Source organism: Trematomus bernacchii, unplaced genomic scaffold (assembly GCF_902827165.1).
Source record: "Trematomus bernacchii unplaced genomic scaffold, fTreBer1.1, whole genome shotgun sequence".
NCBI classification, from domain to species: Eukaryota; Metazoa; Chordata; class Actinopteri; order Perciformes; family Nototheniidae; genus Trematomus; species Trematomus bernacchii.
Window position 1 is genome coordinate 8,668,261 of NW_022987698.1, and position 19,025 is coordinate 8,687,285.

Consider the following 19,025-nt stretch of genomic DNA (forward strand, 5'->3'; position numbering starts at 1 on the left):
GTGAAAGGTGCCATCCGCAAGTTTCAAAACCACCACAAAGATGACAGATTAACTATGTGAAGTTCTTTCACCTTGTTCAAAGCAGAATGCAGTAAACATGTCATCAAAGACAAAGTACAGTTACATGAACAAGGATCAAGTGAAGTCAGATGATACTGAAACTGTCAAACAGACAGGTAAAGCAAGACTACAGCAATCAACATCTCTTTGCAGGACAATAATGTGTGCCGATTTTAGAACAAAGAAATGGCAACTTACACTACGAACTATCTTTGCTTGAATTAGTATATGCAACTAATTTGAATTACTGGTGGGCTTTATATTAGATCTTTATGAAAGGTTAGTCACACTAGTTATGTAAATTGTATGCGATTGAATGCTTGAAATATGAATACTTGATAAGGCAGACTGGTACATGGAACATGACTGACACATCAGTATAACATCACCTGTCATCTTTGGCAAGGTCATTGTTGGAGGTCTGGTTGAAAGAGTAAATGCCGTGTTTTAACCAAAGAAATGGTAAGGTCTTAAGCATAAGTGCTCCGATAACAATGTTGAAATGTTGACATATGAAGTATATTCATTCGATCCAAGGGAAGCAGACATAAGAGTGGTATGGGACATTTTCAAGACAACAAAAAGATTTCGGTACCTCAGCATGAGCGGGCAATGATTCAGCATTTCCAGCTATGAATACCATAACACACTTTAGTGAACTGCCACTTATATCATTGTCTTCATCCACCTTTTGGCACCAAGTTGAAATACAAAAAGTAACTTTTTTTGTATGAAAATTGAAATAACAGATGGATTATTTGAAACTTTGGTTGGCAAAGGATCTCCAAGGTCCATTCTAAAGAAAGGGTTGCAAAGGAGATGGGGCGTCTGCAATCTTTGTAAAGATAGTTTGAACAACATTTTAACATAATACATAACACTGAAAAAGTAATTGCAAAGAGAGGCACTTGGGATATAATTTTACTTTAGTTTACTTTTACCATGCGCTGTGGTTTTGAAACTGAATCTGAAGTGTTATTTTGATTTGTTATTATTTGTTAGCTTGTTTCTATGATATCATTTCCAACTCATTGTAATTTTAATTCATCCAATGAAAGGGTCAGTAGCCAATTATTCTGCCCCTGAGGAAATGCAACACAGAATGAACAGTTGGTATCATGTTGGCCTTTGGGTTACGGGTTCCTAATACCAGAAAATTGCTTATTAATGTTCCCTTGGTGGCTTACCATCAGTAAAGCTGCTTGAGGACGCTCCACCAAACAGAAACTGTGTGATGCTGTGTCATTGATGGAATAAAACAGCTTTGCTCTGTTAGCAAAATGTTTAAAGCAAAGTTACCAAAAGATTAGATTTCTCTATCAAATGTTACCTCCCAGCCTTTTCATGTGTGAAAATCCACATCTCTAGGCTAAATAATAAATGAGTGGTTGTTTACTTAGTTGAGATCCAGATAAGTTGTTTTTCTAACTTTTTTTACTGCACTCCATAAATTGCGGTGGCTACTTTTTCAAAAGTATCTGCTAATTCATTTCCTTTGATTTCAATATGTGCTGGTATCCATGGAGATAGCACACTCCCAATACCATCATTTGAAATCCTGTTTTATGACGGTTTCAACTACATCAACATCTCTGATCTGCTTGGTATCTCAAACTGACTTGAATATGAACCAACAATGTTCTCAATGGCCTCTTCAATCCGTTGTAACGCTTAAATAATTGCCTTTTATTGATTGATTCAAAGCATCTGTATATACATTTCTTATGTATAATTTACTCTATTCAAATGATGAAAACACTCCTTTTTTGTTTTTCCTTTGTGATTATTGTCAAATCTACGGTAGGTTGTATGGCTAACACCATAACCACCTAACACCATAAGGTTGGACTGCTGTTTATTTGATATATTTCGAGTTCTGTTTCTTGGTACATTAAAAGCTTTTTGCTACCCTTTCCTTTCCCCAGGTTTAATGATAAAAGCTGTATCCTTCATATTTCTAGCAGCATTTCAACTTGTAATGCTGATGTTGCAGTTGTTCCAAAGGGACCTGCTGCAACACCACAAACCAATAATGTAATGTAATAACAAATTAATTAATTGGATATATATGTCCTCAACACTTTCTTACTTCGGTCAATTATTTTCCGCAATGGGAACAGTCTATTTTGTCTTTTTGGCAAAACATAGCACTTTATGAAAGTTTTAGTTGGAAACGTCTCTCTTGTAAATACTTTTTTTGTCATTTCACTCTTTTGTCTTTGGCTAATTATTTACACGAACAGTAATTCAGTTTATCTACACTCTTTGTTATGTTCCTGATTGTGAGATTTTCTTGATTTTCTTTATACTCTCCTTTTGTCTTTGCACTCTCTTCCCTGTTTCTGCCTCCTTTGTTACTGTTCTAAAACTCTACATGTCTTTCCTGACTTCACATCCTCCATACGTTACATTGTGCTGACCTCTACAGTCACAAAGTATAGCCTGCACATCAAATTCACAATCTTAAAAGATGGGATCTTCTCAACACTCGCCACATCACAATCTTCTCCCACTTCCTGTGCCGTCAACTCACTTTAGGTTTAAACTAGTTAAAGCCAACTGTTCTCTATTGAGATGTCATGTCTGGTTGTAGGAGAACGAGGCACAGAAAGACTTGCATTGAGACCATTGAAAGCAGATTCAAAGTTCATCAATGAGCCATTCAACAAGCAGACTAGACATTTTGATAGAATGTAACTGACATCATACAGAATCCACAAAGATGGGACTGAGTGTGCTATGTTTATAGATAACAGCCCATACTGGAATTGAAGGACATGAATTAGCAAATATTCCTCCCTCTATAGTTTCCTCCCTCTTGCAGTCTGTAGTCCCCACATGCTTCAAACACTCAACGATCGTTCCTGTCCCGAAAAAGACAATAATCACCTGCCCCAACGACTACCGCCCAGTAGCACTCACCTCCATCATAATGAAGTGCTTTGAGCGGTTAGTCAAATCATTCATCACCTCCTCCCTCCCTGAATCTCTGGACCCCCTGCAGTTTGCCTACAGAGCAAACAGGTCCACAGACGACGCCATAGCCCTCACCCTCCACACTGCCCTCTCACACCTGGACCCGAAGAACAGGAACACATATGTGAGAATGCTGTTCATTGACTACAGTTCAGCATTCAATACCATTGTGCCCTCCAAGCTGGCCATCAAGCTCAGAGACCTCAGGCTCAACAGCGCCCTCTGTGAGTGGATCCTGAACTTCCTGACGGGCAGACCCCAGGCAGTGCGGGTGGGAAACATCACATCCTCCACCCTGATTCTCAACACCGGTGCCCCTCAAGGCTGCGTGCTCAGCCCTCTCCTCTACTCCCTGTTCACTCACGACTGCGTGGCCACACACAGCTCCAACACCATCGTGAAGTTTGCTGATGACACGACCGTCATCGGCCAGATCACAGACGATGACGAGACGGCGTACAGAGAGGAGGTCGAAAACCTGACATCTTGGTGCCAGGATAACAACCTCCATCTCAACATCAGCAAAACAAAGGAGCTGATTGTGGATTACAGGAAGCAGCAGAGAGAGGGACACGCCCCCATCGCCATCAATGGGACTACGGTGGAGAGAGTCAGCAGCTTCAGGTTCCTTGGGGTCCACATCACCGAGGACCTGACATGGTCTCTTCACACCACCACCATCACCAAGAAAGCTTGACAGCGGCTCTTCTTCCTCCGCAGGTTGAGGAGGTTCAAAATGGATTCCAGGATACTCTGCAACTTCTACAGGTGCACCATAGAGAGTATCCTGACTGGCAGCATGACGGCCTGGTACGGCAGCTGCACCGACCTCGATCGTAAAGCTTTACAGAGGCTGGTGAAAACTGCACAGCACATCACCAGGACGGAGCTGCCATCCATGGAGGACCTTTACTCCCAGCGGCTCAGGAAGAAATCACTACGGATTATCAAAGACCCCCATCACCCCAGCCACAAACTGTTCTTTCTGTTGCCGTCTGGCAGACGTTACCGCAGCATCCTGGCAAGGACAAGAAGATTCGGAGACAGTTGCTTGCAGTGAGACTGTTAAAAAATTGAACTGTTGAAACAACTTCAAAACATTCTTCAGCTGCTCAATAATATGTATCTAATACCTAATATATATATATATCATTCCAATAACTTGTATATAGACTCGTACTGCACTATTCCACATCATCACTTTATTTTATAACTATTTTCCTTTTTGTATTGCTCTTGCTCTTATTGTTATTATGTTATTATGTTGCATTGTTGGAGAAGCCTGTGACATAAGATGTTCAACTACATAATTACTTTGTAGCTATGTCAGATTGACAATAAAGAACCTTGAACCTCTAGTCGTCAGTGGCAGGCTCACTAAGCCTCAACTGGCCTTCTATCCCCAGCCACAGATGCTCTGTGCTCGGTTAACAGGCGGCTCACTTCATACTGGATTTGAATGATACCCATCTTCTGGACCGTAGAGACAGAGAAAGCCACACAAAGACACAGATAAAAGATGGTCACACAAAAACACAAGAAGTTCCATGGACAAAACAAGACAAAGACAAAGATAACGTCAACAGAGAAATAGTCAGATTGGATATGAAAGGGGATGTTTTGATCTGACCTGCTTTCAGTCGCCCAGAGACTCTGCTGATATAGAGAAGGCGATACAGAAAGAGATGATATGGAGAAGGAATACACCCAATCTTTAAAAACTGAATTGGGTGGTTTGACTTATCCTCCACTCCACTGGACCATTGAGATATACAGTCAGACAGGAAGATAATAAACAAGAAGAACAGTGAAAACAAAGGTATGTGGCAAAAGGGAGAGACAATGTGAACAGAAGTAAACAATTGAGGAAGAGCCATCAAACTTGCTACATTGTCAGTCTTGGGCTGTGATGACAGAGGAAGAACCTTTTTAGAATACATATGTTATATTTGAATTGAAATGTATGGTAGTAAACTTCTGTTAATTGGATCTATAGAATGAAATGTACTTTGTCTGATTTGTGTTGTTTCTAATGAAAGTCATAGACGATAACTTCAGCAACACATCTGTTAGGTATAGGGAACATCTGGAATCAACTTTTTGTGATTAATCCAGCCAGCACACTACTTAATGGTTCATTTTTCTTAAGTTTGAGAGAAAAATATGAATCCAATGCAATTTAGGTTCTCAAAGCAGCTGCAGGGGTTTAAGATGCAGAGGCTTACTCAGCATTGTGCAGTGTCAACAACAGGGGAAGACTGATGATTCTCTCTCTAGGAATAAATAATCATACCAGTAATGAAGACATTGCTTCCAATTTTAAATAATTCCATTCAAGAAAAGTGACAGTTTATATACAATAATAATAATAATAATTTACTGATAGCCCCAAAACAAAACAACTTTTGCACCCATATGGTCATGTAGTCTAATACAACTTTATTCATCGCAGTAAGACATTGCCACCCACATCAACAGATACACACACAGTATATGATAGATATCGTATCAATGCTACATTAAACAGAAGCAATGAATAATTATCTTTGTTAGTGAACCTTAAATGTTCAAAATAAATCTGGTTCGACATCTTTTCATTAAAAGCTCAATATTTTCCATAAAATGCAAAGTTTATGTCTTTTCTAATAGTTTTTCTTTCAGTCCTCCACACAGCTTACTTTTGATGTTCTGCACTATAACCACTAAATTAAATGCAATTTATGAGAGGTAGAAGTGAGCTATAATCCGGGAAGAGTCTGGTAAGATGTCCGACACACAACCGGTGGTTTTAATTGGTGCTTAATTGCAACGTGGGCAGTACATTAACAACTGGTTACCTTGGCCCTCTCTTGAGATACTATCCAGGCATCTTCTCACGATGTGTGTGTCATCGCATCAAAAACTTTGATTAAGGCCCTGGGAAAAGCACAGACCCTGATCACATTTTTGTTCATCTTCCAGGCTGATATAAATGCAAATTCATTTTTATTTCAGCTCCTCCCATCTCTTCAGTGTCTTGGTGTGGTAGCAGGGAGGGAGGGTTTGGAAAGGAAGAGAGAAATTCTGCCCAGGTAAGCAAATTAAGTTTGTGAGCGTTTGATTCTAAAGTAATTTGAATAGCTGTGTGATAGCCAATTTGGTTTAATTGAGCTCTGCTCTTCTGAACACCCGCAACTAGATTAGCGAGTGATATTAAGTTGTTTTGCTGCATTGGGCCCCCAAGTGCTGCTCCTGCAGCTTCATAACTCTGGATTTACCTCCAAATGTTAATACAACACCATATGTGGTTTGCGAAATATGCAACGAGTTTGGCTTGGTTTTTCACAAAGCAGGTGCGAAATATGGCCAAGAAAGTGGAAAATATTACCCAGGCTAATCCATCCTGTTCCTCTACGCGTGAGTGCTGTGACAAAGATAGTTTATTACCAACGCTATAAGTGTATGATTATCAATATGTATAAGGCCATGACAGTCCTAAACAAACTATGCTTCTGCTTCATTGGGGGACAGCATTAAGCAAATATGCCCTTTCCCTTGGTGCTGCCCTGCAAAGCTGAGTCTTCCAGAGAAGTTGAATGTGTATTTGTGTTAGCTCAGAGCAGCACACACTCTGTCCTGGCCTCTGCAAGCTTTTGTAAGTCTGTGCGGCTTATGATTTGTGCCCCAGCAAACTCATTGATCTACGCCATTTCAGGACTACTACTGCTGTATTGCACACTTTAACATTCTCTGGGGTTGCAACCTATGTGAGCACTTGACAAATGGCTTTTTATTTTGAAGTGCTACTTGTCAATACTATCATCACAAATGCACTGCGCAGTTGGTCTTACATTCTCAACATCCTCATTATTACCTTAACGTCAGTCCTGCTTATTTGTCAATGTTATCTTGTGTTTCAGATAGCATTTTTTCTGATGCAATGTTAATGAAACAAGCACAGGATGAGGCATCAAATGTTGATTGCGGATGTTATTCAGAGGGACTTTACACTACTCCATGATCCAATAAAAATTAGGGAGGTCTGTTAGTGGAAATAGAATCAGGCTTTTTATCCTATACCATACATTTAAGACATGCTTGAAACAATCAGGCTAACATTTCAAACCCTACTTTCAGAGAGGGCGTCAGTGAAGTTGAAGTGAAGAAACACCACTTAAGAGTCAAGAGATCCAGATACGATTACTGTCAGTGTTCAGTAAGCTTACCCTTGCCTCACTGCTCCTTTCCCAGCAGGGTGAACACACTATTGTCTTGTTCACCGGTTTAGGCTTCGCCGGGTTCATTGAAATGTCTGTACTGTTGTGTCTTCTTCATTCCTTCTGCTTACTTTGACAAATGCTTGGCTTTAGATAACACCAAATTAGAGGTTATGTTTCCCTGCTTAAACAAGTTATTTATGGGTATCACTGCAGTACAAAAGTTAATGCTGCGTTTGTTATTAATCCAAAGTGGCAATAGCATCGTTCCCTCCTTCTGTGCATTCAAGCTACTGAGGTGGGGAAAACAATGAATGCCTGCAGTTAGATATCTATTTAGTTGCTAATGAGCACGAGAAACCTTTATGTGAGCAGCTTAAACCAACAATTGGTAATGTACTAGTGTGCCGATGATTTAAAAAACAGGCCATGCTGAAATCATCAAGCAATTTTAATATGTTTCTTGTAACAGTAGTATCTGTTAACCGTGGGAGCCCTGTTCATTAGGCGTCCAGGCACCATGGTTGGAAAAAAAATCATACGCTCGACTTAATAACAGCCCTCTGCAAAGGCTCAGGGAAGAAGATGATTGTACATGGTTTAAATGCTTCTAAGAAAGCCCCTTGTTTTCTTTGACCTTTAATTGATTTCATAGCTTTGTACTGTTAGTGGTTTGACCATTTGTCTTTGTTTTTATTATTGTTATTTTCTCTTCCATCACTTTTTCATTCCCTTTTTCTCTTTTATTTAATCAGTAACCTAAGATGAGGCTGCATACAAGGATATTTGATAAATCTGCACTCAGCATTTTGCCATTTTAGACAGATATAGGACATTATAAACAGTATACCAGCCCCTCAGTTCAGGTGTAGAAGTTGGAGGTGATGCATGGTGAAATAAGATGAATTCTGCAAGCCTGTAATATAGAAGACATTAAGTGGGGTTAAAGAGGTGTAAAAAGGTACATGGTTGTTTCAATTTGAACACACAGAAGCAAATAATCAAATGGAGCCTAACATTTGTTCAAGCCTCCCTTTACTTTCATACCTTAAAGTGGCTGAATGGTGAGGCTAATATTAAAGTCGATGGTTCTCCAGCTCTCACATGAGCCAACCTAATACTTTGATTTGAAATGATTGCCATGATCCCTTTCTTTCTGTGTCCTAAAAACACCTGAGTGGAAATGTTCTGCACTTTGAGCACTGTGTGAGTAGTTAGAATGAATTTGGACAGCTGCAAAAGGCACAGATACTTCGTTTGTGCCGCGACAGCAAAACTGGATCCAGGAGAGGCCGTTGAAAAGCCCTCTGTCAGACCTTTCAGTGACAGACCCGCACCCCCGCTGTCAGGGACCAGGAACTCACCTGATCACCGTGGCAACACCATCTGATAAATCTTAGGTAACATTCTGCGCCAATTACACAGACAATGCAAGGATTATTAATCAAAACAGACTAGGAGCTCTCCCAGACATTCACAATGATTTGTTGTAGATACATTTGAAGATATTTTTAAAGATGTAATTAGATGTTCTGTCCTTTTTGTGCGAGCAGTTCTGAAGCCACAGAGCTCAGGAAAACCATTTTTAACTAATGGTTAAATATGATATTTATTTCACTTTAGAAAATGTTTTATATTTGTTTTATTATTATTATATTGCGTGTGATTTATATTGTAGAGCTTTCACTGAATAGGATAAACTTTGTTTTGTTATATTTATTTTGTACAACTAAGCTGGACACTGTGTTACAACACAGAATGCTTAATGGAATAAGCTATAACTCAATTTTGTTGCGCAATGTTGTGTTAAATAATTGCTATAACTGCTCTATGAGTCCATTAATTCGAAACTGGAAACAACTTTAATGTTGACAAATCAATTCACAGCATAAACATAGCCAATAGACACAACACAAGAACATACATGTGTTTCCAGGGGACACTCAAGAGTGATGCACACAGCTGAAACACAAACTGCTTGTGTTGCTGTCTGTGGATTATGTTTACCTATCAAGTGCTATTAGAATATGACCCAATCGTTTTCATTATTTAACATTGGGATGATTCAGGTATATTGCAAATGTCTTCTGTTAACATATAGCTGTTTGACTTATTATTATTTTTTTTTATCACGCAATCACAATGATTGATAGCAGATGTCAATAAACTGTAAAGGCACCAAACCATGGCTAAAACAAGCTGGTGCATCTTTGCTTGAACGCCTGTGTTTTCCTGATTTTCAGTGCGTTGAGCTCTCAGGGCCACCTTAATTATAGGATAATGTGAAAGTATTGCTGTCTCCCACAAAGTTCATTTAGATAACTCTGAATTGAAAATTAAATCAAACTGCCTTGAAAGTGATCAACCAACTACCAACACTTTACTTCTTAGGCTATAATTGTGGAGCACTTTCAAGTACTTCTGCGCATGACAAACACAACTCAGTTCTCAGCCAAGCATTGATAAACAAAATCTCATGTTTCACCCTATCTTCTCGAACACACACATCCTTTAGAAGGGACTTTAATAATGGGCTGCAGTGGTGATTTGTACATTTTGCTTTTGTACATTTCGTTTTGCAATTACATTTGCTCGCCTAAAGCTATAAACACATTAATCTAGCTCTTGGCTGAACCAATCACAGAGTGGGGTTTTTCAGGAAGAACTAGGGCAGTGGCATCATCAGAGTTGTAGAAATGACTGAAAATGAAAGAAACGAGTTTGTTCTGGACCTGGTTGTACTTGAGGTAATTGTGATGTGCTGGTTAGAGGACAGGTTTGTTGAATCCACAAGATCTGCAGATGAGAGTGAAGTACTTTGGGTACCTAGAAGCCACTGCAATTTTCTTTCATCTTAATATTTCGCTCAAGAGAGATGAGCACTTTTCTATCTTTAGTTGCAGCACACAACCGCATACGAGTCATCACAAGAATTTAAAATATAATCCTTCTTACTGTGTTCTGTGCCATAGTTGCAACAAAACGGGGTTCGCAGCCTGGTAAATGACTACAGTACCAAATAATTACCTGAGTATTATTCATGTATTTAAAGTCAGTTTCTGTGGTATGTATGACGATGATCTGCTTTGTAAATGTAAACAACAGATTTCCACTGTGGAAAAGGATATTCAGCGAACGACTGGGCCACTGGTTTGTGCCATGCAGTCTTGTCATCCTGACAAGCATGAGGAAAACTAACATGTTTTGTGGACGGTGACGTCTCTCTAATTGGCACGTCGCTGTCTGTCCTGATTTTATAAAACAATTGGACATGGCTCTGGCCAGGGCCGGCCCTGACCAATTTGCTGCCCTAGGCAAGATTTTAGCTGGCGCCCCCCCCCCCCCCCCCCCCAAAATGCAGACACTCACTATGACTCGTGCATGCATTCACGTGCACGGTTGTGGCATGACCACCAAAACAGAAAGATATGGACACAAGATGTGTGCAACTGTATTTAGTTTCTTATCCATGTGGACATGATTTAAGTGGGGGGGGGGGACCTAACCTCCTCTAGGGGGGTCCGGGGGCATGCTCCCCTGGGTAGATTATTATTTTTTAATATTGAAGTTAAAAGCATCAATCTGGTGCACTTTGAGAGCAAAATGAAGAGATCTATGGATACCTCTCTCAACACCCTATATGAAACAGAAACTGTAAACAGATTTACTTTTTTCTTTATGGATATTTTACAAATCACTCCCTTTTAAACTTATTCTTGTTTATTTAATACACAACTTTTTTGTACTGTCCTATAGTATTTTATACCTGTTTTTCACCTATTCTTTATTTTTTTTATAACTATAATGATTATATACAGGTGTGCCTTTACCTCACTGAGCTGAGGTTATCAGAGCCGCCTCAGTCTTTCAGGAGAGAGCTCTCTAGTATTCGCCTATACTGCCTATGCAAAGGGCCGGCCCTGGCTCTTGCCTCCAGCTTTCTAACAATACAATCTCATGTCTGTGTGTCTGTGTGTCTGCTGTGTGTCTGTGTGTCTGGTGTCTGTGTGTCTGTGGTGTCTGTGTATGTCTGTTGTGTCTGGTGTCTGTGTGTGTGTCTGTCTGTGTGTCTGTGTGTCTGTCTGTCTGTCTGTCTGTGTGTCTGTCTGTCTGTCTGTCTGTCTGTCTGTCTGTCTGTCTGTCTGTCTGTCTGTCTATCTATCTATCTATCTGTCTGTCTATTTTTGACAAACTGCATCCTTGGCCTTATACTATTGAAGAAAGGAGGCCCTGCTGAGTCACATCTACCATGATTTGAAGTAATAACACATAGACAATTCTACTGACTCAGCACCCACCCACTGAGGCATTGAGAAAAAAAAAAAAAAAAGGAAAAAGTTCAGCAGTGCAACAGATTAAAAAAAAAATCCTGTGCCCGGTCCGAGAGGGGAAGTTTTCCATTTTATTTTCCATTTTCATTATCTGCGGTGGAAGTATAAATGCCAGGAGGATTAGAGAAATTACATGGGCTCTCGCCTTTCCGGGCCTGGTGCTTATCCTCCTCTCTCCTCATCTCTCTCTCTCTCCGTCTCTCTCTGTCTTTTTCATCCGATGCTCTCCTACCTTCTTCGCCTTGCCCTCTCGGTTTACCCACCATCTTTAATGTCCTTTTCTCTCTCCTTTGCCTCTCTCTATCAATCTCTGGATGTCATAGCTGCTCTGTTGCTTTCTTCACCTTGCTCCCCTGTGATATGCCCCTATTTCAATTTCTCCGACCCCTATCTTCTTTTTGAACCATGCCTCTGCTTCTCCTCCCCTTTTTGTCAGTGTGTCGCTCTCACCCACACCGCTGGCACTCCCTACGCGGCTCACGCTTGTCAGCAATGACCGGGCCAGGCCCCCATGGGTCCTACTTGCTGGCCAGTCCTCAGCAGAAAGAAGTGTCTTAAGAAGGCCCCCCCCTAATCCTTAAGATCTATTACATATAGCTGCACCGACACAGGCGACAGAGATTAGAGGGGGCAGATACTGACTGTATTGATTGGCCTTCTCATCCCGAGGCCAGCCCAGCAGCTTGCTCGTGTAATAGCCCACTGTAATGAAATTCAGCCCAGTACGTCAGAGCCCACAGCTCTAAATTGCATAATAGGCTGGACTGAACTGAGGTAAGCTGCTGTCGAGCCACACATGAGGACAGGATCCCTGCTGCTACCCATTTGAGAGGACGGTAGGTTAGCATCCCTACCGCACCCCCCTTAAATAAATGCTGGACCACAGTGACCCAAATTTGCTAAGAGCAAAAAACCACTCTGTTTGGACCCAAGGGTGATTTTTTATTTTTTATTTTGTGTCATGAACTTGTGTTTTTAGAGAGACGTTTTGTTAGGGGATTTTTGTTTGGCATTCATATTTACATATAGTTTTGGAGCCAAAACCAGAAAACCAGCTGGACCCACTCACTTACAGTCCATTACCAGAGGTACAAGGCCAAATTCATTTTCTGCTTAGCTCAAAAACAATGTGCCAATTCTTTTTTCATTTCTGGAAGTTGATAAATGTTGGAGGTGTCCATGGCTCATTAGGGCTGGTACTTTAAAATTAGGATCAGTATGAAACACTAATTAAACTGATACTTCATGTCAAATAAAGATTGATGATGGTACAGATGTCTATTAAAATGTAGTGTTGCAATGGGAAAAACGTGTTTTGCAGATACGAAAATGTAGCATGTGTAGAAAGAAATTACTTCAATGTTCAAATTGCTGCCGATGACATGAATTACAGTATCCAGGGACGATACAGATACAGTTTATACCATTATTGGCTATGTAACAAAAGAGCTCAGAGGACGCAAATAATAGCATCAACTATAAGTGGTGGGAAAATGGCAATGTTCCCAACCATAGCGCCTAATGAACATAATAATAAGTGTTAAAATTGTGATTGAATGTCAAATCAATGGTTAATACTCTTTTCAACACATAATACAAGTCTTAATACATGTGCCAAATCTATTCTGCCTTTTTGCAGTTGAATACATTTCATTTGGTCCTATAAATATGGAATATAATGTTATTTTGTCATTTATTTATGCCAGAGGAGCGAGGCCCAGGTAGATAAATGAAGAGAATACGTGCTCAGAAGCCATTGGCTCACAGTGTTCAGTAAACTGAGCAGTCTGCCACCTTTAATGGTTGAGTCTGATCGTGGCTGAGGCCTTTTGCCACGGTTCTGCTTGACCCCCACTGCTACTATTATTGTTATTATTGATTAGAGTTGCTATTATTATTTCTCAGAGGTTGTAGAAGTATTCAGATATTGAATAAAGATAGAGAATATAGAGAATACAGTGTAAAGATACTTTGATACAATTAAAATACCTGCATTCAAAATCGTACCAAAGTAAAAGCACACAAGTATAAGCATCATAATATACTTATTATTAGTAAAAGTACCCATCATGCAGTTTGGCCCTTATTTCAGTATTATATAGTGTTGGACATTTTTGTTTAATTAATGTTTTCTTCACACTAATGTTGCATCTGGTAAAGGTCAAGCTTATTTTAATTACTCTAAATGCTGCTCTGTAGCTTAACCTACTAATACACCATAATTTATCAGTTGAATTAAACTTAGCATTTACGACACTACTCTGCTAGGTAGTAACCAAAGTGAAAAATAAATGTAGTAGTGAAATTTAGTCCAAAGTACAAAATGTACCTCCAGATGTAGTAAAAGCATTAAGTAACATAATACAAATGTAAATATAAATACTCAAGTCAAGTACTGTAGATACATTTTTGTTATCAAGGTACAGTGAGTATATTATATACTTAGTTACAATCCACTACTGTTATTGCTTTTTTTCATTTAATCGTTTATTTAGCAGTAGTACAGCGGATAAGCACAACAATTGTGCATTTTATGAGAAAAGCATGACATTTCTAACATAGTTAGTGCATACCATAAGGTTTATTTTCAGATGTGGAGGGAAGTCAGATTTGGACCTGTGAGGACCGTGAGAGGTCAAATCCAAGATGGCCGCCAGTCTCTCGGGTCAAATGTTCAAACACGCTTAATTTTGGAACCCAAACATTGTAGACAAACATTTAAGGTGTCATATCCAACTAAATTAGGGATGCCCAATCATTTGGTGATACTTTTGAGATCGCCAGAATTCAAGAAAATGAATTTAGGTGAAGATAAAGGTAGAAATTGACCAAAAATAAGCTTGTCAATCAGTTGAAATTTGCAAAATGTGTGCATGTGTGCGTGGATGTGAGTGATGTGGTATAGTATATTCCAGTGGATTTATGGTCACCCAGCGCTAGCATTAATACAGAGACTGGAGGAATATGGCTTTACTTGGCACAGTCTGCATGCTGAAGCAAAACATTTGTTTTTGTCTTCAAATACATCTTACATGATTTGTGACGAGCATAATATTTGTTCCCCGCCCAACTCTCTAAGTCTAAGTGCTTGAACTCCGTGACAGGAGGATGAAGTATGTTATAAATGGATGGAACTATCAACAAAACAGCATTTTATTCCCCAATGTCATATTTAAAAGAAAAATAATGATGCACCACTTATTGGAGAAAGAAGAATGGGGAACAGAAAGGTTTAGAGGGACAAAATGCTGAAAGAATGTAAACCAAAGAGGGAGATGGAAAACAGTTCCATGTAGAGCACAAACAGCTCTCTTAACCCTCGCTGTTATAACAAAGGGCTGCACTCAACTATAAGGTTCACCGCTGTCCCTTTCCACCTTATAGAGGGTTGGGGTTCGATTCCCTGCCTGTCCACCTATAAAACGCCCAAGGTAGCGCAGCTTTTTTTCTGTTCTTTAGTGGCTCACATGGACACTTAGAGGTCATACAAAGAAAGGGTTATGTATGTTGTGTGTGTGACAGAGAGTACAGAAGAGAACATGGGCAAAGTGGATTTGTTGTCCCTAGCATGGCTGTACAATTACAAATACAAAGGTTTACCCATTTAGACTCCATGGTATGGAGAACAAAAACTCATTTTAAATGACTCTAAGGATATAACAAGTTTTATCCGAGCAGGACATAATATTGGAATTATTACTTTTTAAAATATATTATGCACACCATTTCGTTGTCGTGGTGGCAATAAATGGTTTATAAAGGGATGAAACAGGGACTATACCTATAAGGTGAACTAAATTCAAGCTCAAGCAATGTGCAAGGAGCCTTCCTTTTATGTAGAAAATCAATTAACTTAAATATCTCTGATAATAAACTTAATTTGGATCCCTGTAGTCATCCTCTTAAGATCTACAACCCATACATAACAGCAGAGGACATGATAAATGTCCACACTGATGCTACACTAATCCTGTACCGAAGCCCTTTTTAATTTGTGGTTGTACGGGATATTTTCAACCTGAAATAACTTAAAATCATGAGAGAGTAAACAACAAAAAATGCAAAATATTCCAATATTTCGCATTAAAAAAATACCAGTAACGATTTTGCAACAATTGCAACATTAGCTAAATAAAACGTTTTGAAAATAGATAGGTGCTTGCTAATTCTTAATAAAAGTGAAATACTTCAACAAAAATTAAATACAATACATAACTGCGCCATCTGACACACACACACACACACACACACACACACACACACACCCACACACCACACCACACACACACACCAACACACACACACACACACACACACCACACACACACACACACACACACACACACACCACACATTTAAACTGATTTGAAACAGGTCAAATCTGACTTCCCTCCACATCTGAAAATAAACCTTATGGTATGCACTAACTATGTTAGAAATGTCATGCTTTTCTCATAAAATGCACAATTGTTATAATATGAGAGCTTATCCGCTGTACTACAGGGACAATGCACATTAATGAACACTTAAAACAAAAAATGCAAATAGTGTAAATATGCCGGATTTTAGCTTTTAGCTCATTTCCATCCGCAGTCCCTCACATAAAACATTTAAGAACATGACAATTATACACATAGCAAAACAAATACATGATATGCAAAAAGTGCAAAAGAGCAAGAGCAGCACACACAAGTATTTACCACATGGCAGTACAATCTAGCAGCTACGACATATAAAGGGCAAGATAAGATACAAGAGCTACCTAAAGTGCAAGAGGAGATACCCCTGTGTTAAAGTGCATTTAGCGGTTGATTGCACTGGTTGTTTCTCAACATTCTTTTAGTTGACCTTTTAAAACTATTGAGAACGGGGACAATCCCGTATCTCAGTTGGGAGGCTATTCCACAAAGAGCTGCCTTTAATGGAAAGTACATTTTGTCCAAAAGTGGTCCATCTACGGTGGACTTCACAGTCTCCTCTGGTTTCTGACCTAGTGCAGCGTCCAGTGTGTTTTTTTGTGGATGAATTCCCCTAAGGGAGGGGGGGCCAGTCCATGTAAACATTTATAAAAAAAGCACATACTTTTAAAAGACTTAAAATGGTCAAAACTCAAGAAATTGTGTTTTTCAAGGATGGCACAGTGGTGGTATGAATAAGGCTTTCTGTCAAACACCTTGATAGCCCTCTTGTACAGCTGTTTCTATTGGTTTCAGGTTTGTGGCACATGCAAACTGTGGGGGGACACAATTAAGGATGTTCGACAATCCTCTTGCATACATATTTTTTTTTTATCTTGTCAAAAAGATCGTCTCTGTTTTAATGTTATTATATTGTTTATTCTGTTTATACTATTGCACCTCTCCTCGTTCCGGCAGAAGGACCCCCTACTCATTTGGTCTACCTAAGCTTTCTTTCTTTTTTCCCTATTATTGTTTATTTTCTTAGAGTTGGTTTTATTTGTTCCATTCAAGGGTCTAAGGAGAGAGGGTTTTGTTTGCTGTGGAAGTTGTAATGATGCAAATTTTTTATTTTGTGATATCCGACTTTTTTAAATATGATTTTATTTTGCGTGGAAGATTTAGGGCTTGTTTCTGCCTATGAAGCTAGTTCATACAACATGGTACACTACTATCCTGGGAATTCAAAGTGTTAATAAATCTTCTGAACAACCACAAACAAAGTCAGCAAGTCCTCTAAACTAAAGCACACAACTTTCGGATGTGACAACTCTTGTTGTTGCCCTTATTGGATATATTAAATACATTGTTGAACTAAATAGTTTTTTTTTGTGATTGTTTTTTAAACTAACATCATTGACCATTGCTAGTGATACGTGTATACATAGTGATACTTTATCATAACGTAAGCTACTAACAACGCAAATCTGTTCAAGATACAATTTGAGTGAATCATTCTAATAAGCCTGATTTATTTCTACTGTAGATATTCTTAGAATGCAGTTTCCAATGGTCAAAAGGTATAACCTCTTGACCATTGGCAAGTCAAAACTAATTTGCCTTTGCGTGGGTCGTTTTTGTGAATAAAGGCTGGCTTGGTTCTGATGAAGCTTACTGGCTTTCGAACGACAACAATATAAGCTAAGCAAGAGTTTAAGAAGTTCAATGTGCTTCAGCTGAGTAACTAATTAGCTACTTAGCCTGCAAACTGACATTAGTGTTCGGGGGTTGTGTGGTTGCTCATTCAGCAAGTCAAAGTGCAGGAGAAGACATTTGTCTTTGTTTGTATGGTTAGAGACAACAACCATAGACGTTAAACAACAACCCACATTAGCCTGAAAGCTAATATGGGTTGTTGTTTAAAGTCTATGGCTCTTGTGTAACAAGCTGCACGTCTGGCTGTTGGCGTGGCCACCTGCTTATGATAAAACGGTGACGTTACTGCTTTATGCAAATACAGTTGAAATGAAATGATTTATTTGCACATACTGTAGCTGGAATAAACAACATCCTGGTGGTATGCAAAGAAAGGGGGGTATAAGAACAAAATAAAAAAGAGCAGATTTGTATTCAGCAACTGGAAAAATGATGTAGGTTGGATAGTAGGAACAACAAATCATATAATATTATTGTTGGGAAAATACTGAATGTTCTCTTCTAATATCAGAGTAGCACATGATAATTAAGGCCCAACTGTAGCTGTGTACCTAGAAGAGCGTCAGGACTGTTTTAAGCATATGATAGCTATGTGACAATGATTAACATGATGATTCAGCCTCTATGGAGATAGGCATATGACTGTCATGTTTATTGTTTAAGCAGGCCTTAGCTAATCTGAACTAAACATTGAACCGGTATTCCTGTATCTCGTGACTGTGTAACTCCCTCTCTTGTATATAAGCATGTCAAGGACACTGTTTCTGGGAACTCTTTGTCCCACGCAGCTTTGTGTGTGATGACTACTTCCATTCTTGATACTAAGGATAATAAATACATGTATCCTGATATTGAAGACCAAGCCGGTGACGAGTGATATTTTTCTAACAATGATTTAGTACTATTTACATGCACATATGAGATAGATAGAAAAAGACACACAGGAGCATGACTTATTGGCAATGTAGGACATAATAGAAGGTTTACACTGATATGTATTGGCCACTGTGTTTATATTTGCCATACAATTTACTAAAATGACTTGAAATGCTTTCTTTCCACTGTCATGGATTGTTCTGAGGGTACTTTCCTGGCACTGTCAGCCAGAGCAGGTGCAACACGACAAGCTACATTTCTCAACAGCTCAGTGCAGAGAAAACTCCAGCAATGTTGAATATACAACAGATGGAGAGGGGACTGTAACAATTCATAGTGTACAGTAATTCAAAATGTTTGCCTTCTCCATTTTAGTTTATTTTTTGTTGCATAAAATACGAGACATGATATGCACTTATGGACACTTTTTCTCAACCAATTATCTACAGAACTCTAAGTAACTAACAATATCA